Genomic DNA, 8,063 nt, shown 5'->3' on the forward strand with positions numbered 1-8,063 from the left:
ATCATTTTCTCCCTCCCTCCCTCCCTCCCTCCCTCCCTCCCTCCCTCCCTCCCTCCTTCCTTCCTTCCTTCCTTCCTTCCTTCCTTCCTTCCTTCCTTCCTGTTTTTTTTGGGGGAGGTGCCCACACCCAGCAAATTCAAGGCTTACTCCAGGATTTTCATTCAGGGATATCTCCTGGTGGGCTTGGGAACCATATGGGGTGCTAGGTACTGAACATGGGTGGGCCATGCGCAAGACATTTTACCCACTATACTATCGCTCTGTTCCCCCTTGTTTCCTTAAAAAAATAATAAAATGGTCAGTTTAAATTTGCTGGTGAACCAGCTACTTCAGTCAAGACCAAAATACAATCTCTAAAGGGAAAGGAGTATTCAATTCTGAAATTATGCCCCACAAACATTTAAAATCTGTGGTTCATTTCTGAGATTATCCTGGAGCTTCAGACAACGGCAGCAAGAGAATCCAGGGTGATCAACAAAGTATTTACAAGCATCCAGTAAGAGTATGATTGTTTACAAATAAATCCACCAAACAGAATAAGCAAGTAACATACTCTTGTAAAAATAAGCTAAAATTAAAATACGAATTTGGTGACTCAGTTTCAATTCACTTGGCAGATATTTATTAAGAGATTACCATGTGCCAAGAATATACTACTGATAGAGATGAGGAAATTATTTCTGACCTAGCTAGCTTACTGCAAAATGGCTTGCACGTGGTGATTAAGAGCAGCTAGACCTCCTCTGGCTTAACTCTTGCTCCATGCTTTTGCTTTAGATGGCTCAGCAGTCCTCAATTTCCCTTTTTGGAAAATGGAATAATAGTGGTATTATTTTTGGCTCCTGGTATTTCTGTGGGGCTCCAGGAGATAGCTTTGGAGCAAACTCTCAGGAAACGTTAGTTACCATCAGGATTTTTATTCCTCCCCTCCCACACGCAGCACCTGGTATGATGTCTCCACTTCGAGTATACAGTCAATCCTTGTCATTGAACCAACAGACAGGGGACAAATAACAAATACGAATGGTTAATGTGTCACTTCCTCTGTAAACAAAGGCATTGCATTATGGGCAGAAGAGATGACTCTCAAAGGGGCAGCTTCATTTACTGGATTTGGCTCATTCTCCTGCTAACTCTATTTTAAAATGCTTCTCTCGGGCTGGAGCAATAGCAAAATGGGTAGGGCATTTGGCTTGCACATGGCCAACCTGAGTTCGATTTCCAGCATCCCATATGGTCCCCGAGCACTACCAGGAGTAATTCCTGAGTGCATGAACCAGGAGTAACCTCTCTGCATCTCTGAGTGTGACCCCAAAAGCAAAAAAATAAATTAAAAAATAAAATACTTCTCCCTTCAGTGAAGTCCTCAGTCTCACTTTCTGCATCTTTCCCTCCTCCCCCATCCCCAATCCCATTCCCTGACACTCCAGTCAATTTTGTTTATTTTGCAGATTCTACAGCGAGAGATTTGTTATATGCTCTTTTTTTAATTATACAGACTAGTTCCAGTAAATCTGAATGTTTCTGAGAAACGTGGATCTGGTGGGGGGAGAAACATTCATATCTGAGAATCCCCAGATGGAAGTGGGAAACCGATGTCAGGGTTCTGTTGAAACAGCCATTGAGGTTGTGTTATTGTTGAGGGTTTCTCTCTACCGTTTTGGTAAGCGGGGACATTCTTCCCCTCTCTGGGGCAAGTAAGTTCCCAGTTTGCTGGGCATTTTTCAGTTTTCTAGAAATGATCTTTTCTCTTGCTCCCTTTCTCCTGGCTCTCCAGTTATTGCTTCAATTATTCCACCAGGGACAAATGCACATCCCAGAAGTCTGTGGGAATGTTGGAAGGAAGAGAAGTGGAGATGTGTACCTCATTACACAACGGCATTGCTGAACCCCACACGCCATGTACATGCACTGCATCAGCTTTGGGTAATTTAATCTATCTCTTCCTTGACCTAGGTTTAATTCCTTTTTCTCAGTCATTAACTAGGATATTGGGTAATTGAAAGTTGGAAACTTAAAATAAAACCTTGTAACTGAATAGCACATTTTTCATTGAATCTACCTGGTTCCATTAATCCAGTCCCGGGCCTGCTTGGGAAAGCTAGATTTTAAACTTTCCTTCAAAATAAATGTCATTCTTCCTACTAATCCTTGCTCTTTTTACACACAGAAAACCACAGCTTGTCCAGTCTGCTGATGGGGTTAGATCTTAAGGGGATGCTGGGGTTTTCCATGCCCATCCTGATCGAAAAACTGAAGCCCAGCTATAGATTCCTCTGAGCCCTTCAAAAGAAGTGGGAATTTGTTTTGTTCTCATTCCCAGCTCTGTTGTTCATTCTCTGCACGCCTACTGCTGCCCACAAACCCAATGCACAGCCTTTCTCTCTCTAGAACGTCTCTCTGCCTACAATGTACCCACTGGCTAATTTACACAGCTCTGATTCATCCTGACCGTCCTAGTTCGGACAGGTGGATACCTGCAGGCAGGCACCTGGAGACACTTCTCTGTAACAACATGCTCCTTTCATGGTGGCAGGATGCATCACCCTCGGATTCCAGGTCACTGATGTGACAGAGAGAATCCTGTTTCTTTTCCCCTACCCTGAAGAGTGTTGCACTTTTAATTCACCTTTCTTTTGTTTCTTTCTTTCTTTTTTTTAATGTGTGTATTAGCAATCATTTGGGGAGTTGAGAACCTCTCCTGTGTCCCTCCAAATAGTTGATGGCCCCTGTAGTTTGTCATAAGGGAATGTGTTGTTCTGTCAGTGCATGAGTCAAAGATGATTTTTGCAGGGCTGTATCCGTACAGTAACCATGAAACCGGCAGTGACAAAACATGGCAGTTACAGGGAGCAAACTTGAGGCTCAGAGGAGTCAGCTGGGGGAGGCTGAGGGCAGCTGACTGCATTTGGCAAGATGCATTATATAGTTTCCAGTTTTCCTTTCTCTGCAGCTCTGTTTCCCCCCTCCCTCCCTGCAGCATGCAGTGCCTCCCTCAGAAGCTCAGTACTCTGCATTTCCTACTTTTCAGTTAGGAATAAAGACACCCAGAATGGCCTACCTTTCTGAGTGTGGCTACACTCTTAATTTTGTTTGTTTTGTGCCACCCCCAGTGTTGGGTGTTGCTCAGCGCTTACTCCTGGCTCTGAGCTCAGGGATCACTCCTGGCTCAGCTCAGAACCATGTGCTGGGTGCTGGGAATCGAACCCAGGTTAGGCATGCTGCCAGGTCAGCATCTTAACTCCTACACTGCATTGTCTTTTTAACCTGTTTGGACACACTCTTTCTCTCCTCCTAACTTTGGCTCCATCCCTCCCAGCTGGCGTTGAGGCAGCCACCAATTCTATGACATGACCCACGGTCACGTGCCTAGAATGGGGAGAACCCCTGTTTCAAACAGGGCCTTTTACCACAATTCCCGATTCATTGTAAAACCTCAGGTTTTCTTTCATTCACTTGTTTATTTATTTTGGGTGCTGGGGGTCAAAATCAAGATATGTTGATTTTGTTGTATCTGGGAAGTTGGTTCTGCTGAGCAGGAGCTCTGGCCTCTAGCAGGGTTTATTCTCTCTCTCCCCTTCCTCTCAGAACACAGGAGGTAAGGACACCAGTTGTGCAGGATGCTCTGCATTTGTGTATGTCAGCACGAGCTGAGGTGGACAGTGCACTGTCCTCATAAGGACACTCTTTGTGGGGCCGGGAGATGGCACCAAGGTTAGGGTGCATGCTTTGCAGCACCTCACTTGGGTTCCTCTGTAGGCACCACATGTCCACTGAGCCCGCCTCCCACCTCTTCCCCCCAGTAGCTTTAGGGTGACCAGATATCCCCGGCACTGAAGGACTGAGCATTGCACCCTCAGTCCCTTGCACTGACCTTCCGGTTAGGTTGAGCACAACTTGCCCGTGAAATCCCCAGGCCTCCTGAGCACTGCTTGGAAGGCTCCCCTGACCTGCCCTCTCGCACCTCAACCCCCCACCCCCACCCCGCAGAGAATCCGCCCTCTTGTATGACGTAGCCCCTAGCACGGAGAGAGGGAAGAAAGGGAAACACCATCTGTGTGGACAAGGGCCATACCCGGCTCAGCTCTCCAGCAGGTCCTGTACTAGCCCTCCAGGGACCAAACCTGGGTGAGACATGTGCAAAGCAAGTATGTTACATGCTGTACTATCTCTCTGGCCCTGTAAGTTTTCTTTTTATTCTTTTCTTTTTTCTTCTTTTCTCTTTTCTTAACTGTTCAGTGGAGGGGTGGGGGCAACTTTGCAGGTTCTTTACTAAGGAATGACCCCTCAGAGCACTGTATGCAGTGCCAGGGATTTGAGCAAGTGCCTTCCTGTTTCTCCGACCCAACACAGTTTCATTCTTCCCTAGGGGTAAGGATTGGGTGGGTGGGAGGGTTCAATGCCTGGCATCCCATATGGTCTCTCAAGCCTGCCAAAAGTAATCCTTGAGTGCTGAGCCGGGAGTAAGCCCTGAGCACCACCAGGTGTGGCCCTCATACCAAAATAAAGACATGAATAAAATTTTAAAAAGAAAGGAAAATGAGATGAAGGTATCTGGTGAATGGAACACATATGAGAGAACAGGACTAGGTCTGGGTCAAGAAGGGGCATCGGGCCAGAGGCCAACGATGTGGGACAGGGACTTGTTTGGATCTAAAGGTCATGTTCATGATTTTGGGAGGGATCCAGGCTGGAGATGGGGATCTGGCAGGGCCACAGCTGCTGAGGATGGCTTTCTGAAAGGAAAAGCTGCCAAGCTCCACCAACTCATTATCATATATGAAAGACATTATCATCTGCTGTGTCTCTTCCTAGGAGGAGGAAGAATTCTAAAAGATAAGTGCACCCCTGACACTTTCCAGATCACCCATAACTTCTCTATCAGGAAAATAGTAACGGGTCAGAGATATGGCGCAGAGGCTGGGTCACATGCTTTGCAGGCAGGAGGTTGGGTTTGATCCCAGGTACCATAGTCCCTGAGCTCCGGGACCTCAAAACAGTGCCTGAGCTCAGATCCAGGAGTAACCTTAGAGCACAACTGGGTGCAGACCCCAAAGAGTGCCCGCCCAAGAAAAAAAAGAAGGAAACTGTTCTTAATATGAAAATCCACAGATCAGCAGCTAGCTCCCTAGGAAGGAGCACCTGGGGGAGGGAATGACATTTTCATTTCTCAGTGCCAGGCTAGTAACATTTCCCTGCCCTCCGAAGAGGCTATTTGTCTCAGTCTGCAGTCTGTTTAGCCAGGGGAATGGTTCACTCACAATTAAGTCTGCTAGAACATACCCCCAAATGGCACTCGGTAAATATTTGTTGACAATGATGAGACTCTTGCTTGTCTCCACTGTCAAATTGGAAGCAAAATGTGGGTATTTTTTCAGCAAGACCTTAAGATTTGTCATCTCACGGGTGGGAAAAGGCAGAGGAAGGTGGAGCTTGTGCGGCCCTGCTGAGTGAGTAGGAGGCAAAGCTAGGATTTGTACCCCAAACCCCGAATTCTAAATTTATTCATTGCTTTTTCTACAATGCTGCACTCATGCTTTGGAAACATGGCTGACTTCCATGAAGTCAAGTCATATACTGAGGCATTAACAGTAAAATCTCATTAAGTCAAAATGAGAAAGGAAGGATGGCCAGGCTGCATTGGGGCCATGAACTCTTTTCAGAGATATGATGCTTTTCCCTTTCAAGGCCATGGAATAAGTTGGAACAAATAACCACAAAACTGGGCCAAAAAGAGAACTCTGCAAACCTGCTTGCAGGAACAAACAAACAGCAATAATCTGTAAGTGGCACAGTGACCGTCTGCATGGGCTAAATGATGGCTGAAAGTCTTTTAAGCATTTGGGAAAATAAAGGTTTGGGAACTTTGGGAGCGATAGCACAGCGGGAGGGCATTTGCCTTGCACATGGCCAGCCTGGCCAAGCCAGGTTCGACTCCTCCGCCCCTCTTGGAGAGCCCGGCAAGCTACCGAGAGTATCTCGCCCGCACGACAGAGCCTGGCAAGCTACCCATGACTTATTCGATATGCAAAACAGAGTAACAACAAGTCTCACAATGGAGACGTTACTGGGCCCGCTGGAGCAAATCAAAGAATAACGGGAGGACAGTGACAGTGACAGAAGAGGCAAGATGTGTCCCTTGACCATTCATCATGTGCACGAATCCACACTGGACCTTTTCTTTTTTTCCCTCTTTTTTGCTTTTTGGGTCACACCCAGCAATATACAGGGGTTACTCCTGGCTCATACACTCAGGAATTATTCCTGGCAGTGCTCAGGGGACCACATGGGATGCTGGGAATCGAACCCGGGTCGGGCCACTTGCAAGGCAAATGCCCTACCTGCTGTGCTATTGCTCCAGCCCCCCTCCCCCTGCCTTCCCTCCCCCCCACGGGACCTTTGACAGATATGTCAGGACCTGAGCTCAAGTTCTCCTACATTCGATGTAGGGACCTTTGAAAGGTCCTGCTTGCTGTTTTGCAGCTTTATTTCTGTCACTTATGAGAGCACAGATGATGACATCTGTGTCTCGTTTCCTATCCCCTGAATTTTTCATTTATCCACGGCCAAAAAATGCCTCCAGCTGCTAGAAAAACTGGAAGCATTTTTGGGCTCTTCCCTTCCTTTGCCACACTCCCACCAATTCTTACCAAGTGACCCAGCCCTTCCGGTCCTTCTCAGTCTTTGTACTCAGATGCCTCTTCCATAGTACTTTTCCATTCAAATGCTAACCAATTGTTACCGAAAGAAAAATAAAAGGAGGGTGGGTGTCAGGGGAGCGGTGTCAGTGTTTGAAGCTAATACCCAATGGTGCTCAGATTCACTTTTTGCCCTATGCTCAGGGATCACTTCTGTTGGAACTCTGGAGATCCACCAGAGGGATGCTGGGGATTGAACCCACGTTGGCCACATGCAAGGCAAGTGCCCTGCCTGCTGTACTATCTCTCTGGCTCCCTGATATTTCTCTTTTAGAAATATCAGTTGATTGTGGATTGTGATTTTTTATTGTTTGTTTTGCTGTGGGGCCCGAGCGGGCCCAGTAACGTCTCCATTGGAGACTTTGTTGTTACTGTGTCTGGCATATCGAATACTCTCGGTAGCTCGCCGGGCTCTCCGAGAGGGGCGGAGGAATCGAACTCGGGTCGGCCATGTTGGCCGCTTGTAAGGCGAACGCCCTACCCGCTGTGCACACCCAGCACACTCAGGGTTGGTTTTGTGTGTGTGTGTGTGTGTGTGTGTGTGTGTGTGTGTCTGTGTGTGTTTTGATTTTTTTTCCTGGTTCTGTGCTCAAGATTCACTCCTGGTAGTGCTGAGGGGCACTTATGGGATACCTAAGATTAGACCCTGGTTGAGCTATGTGCAAAGCAAATGCCCTATCCATCGAGCTATGACCCCGGCCTTAATATTTTTATTTTTCAGTGGAAGAGAGTTTGGGGCCATATCCTGTGGGCCTCAGGGGCTGTTCCTGGCTTTGTGCTTAGCAGTGACCCCTGTGGCTCTCAGAGAAACCACATCCACATGTGGCTCCCGGGATGGAGCCAGGGTTGGCCCTATGCGAGGCAAGTGCCTTACCTGGTACCATCTCCAACTCTGTTTACTGTTATTCAGGCTTACCATTCCTGAGGCATTTCATGGGCTCCTCTCTTTCTTTCAATGGACTCCTTCTTTGTTGTGGAAGAATCCATATCATTTACCTGGCAGATAACACATGAAAGGTTCCAGACAGGCTGAGAGGATGTTAAGACGAACCCGGGAGGGTGGCTAGGAAAACAGGACGTGCAACGCCGGCAAATGAGCCCAAAGCTGCGGAAAACGAAGATTTCAGGGAAATGGAGGTGGAGATGTAAGGTTTTCCCTGCTGAGTGAGTTGTCCTATGTCTTAGGAAAATAAACAAGGGCTGAAAGCAAAAAGAGTGCTACAGATACTGTGTCATTTAAACACGTTTATCTTGATGAAACAACTTGAAAGCAAGATTCACTGCTGGTGGCCTGCTGCCCTCTGCTGGAGCAGCTGGGAACTGAAGCTTTTGTTTTGTTCTTGTTCTGCTCTGGCCTTGACTTTC

Source organism: Sorex fumeus, unplaced genomic scaffold, assembly GCF_029834395.1.
Source record: "Sorex fumeus unplaced genomic scaffold, SorFum_2.1 ptg000018l, whole genome shotgun sequence".
Lineage (NCBI taxonomy): Eukaryota > Metazoa > Chordata > Mammalia > Eulipotyphla > Soricidae > Sorex > Sorex fumeus.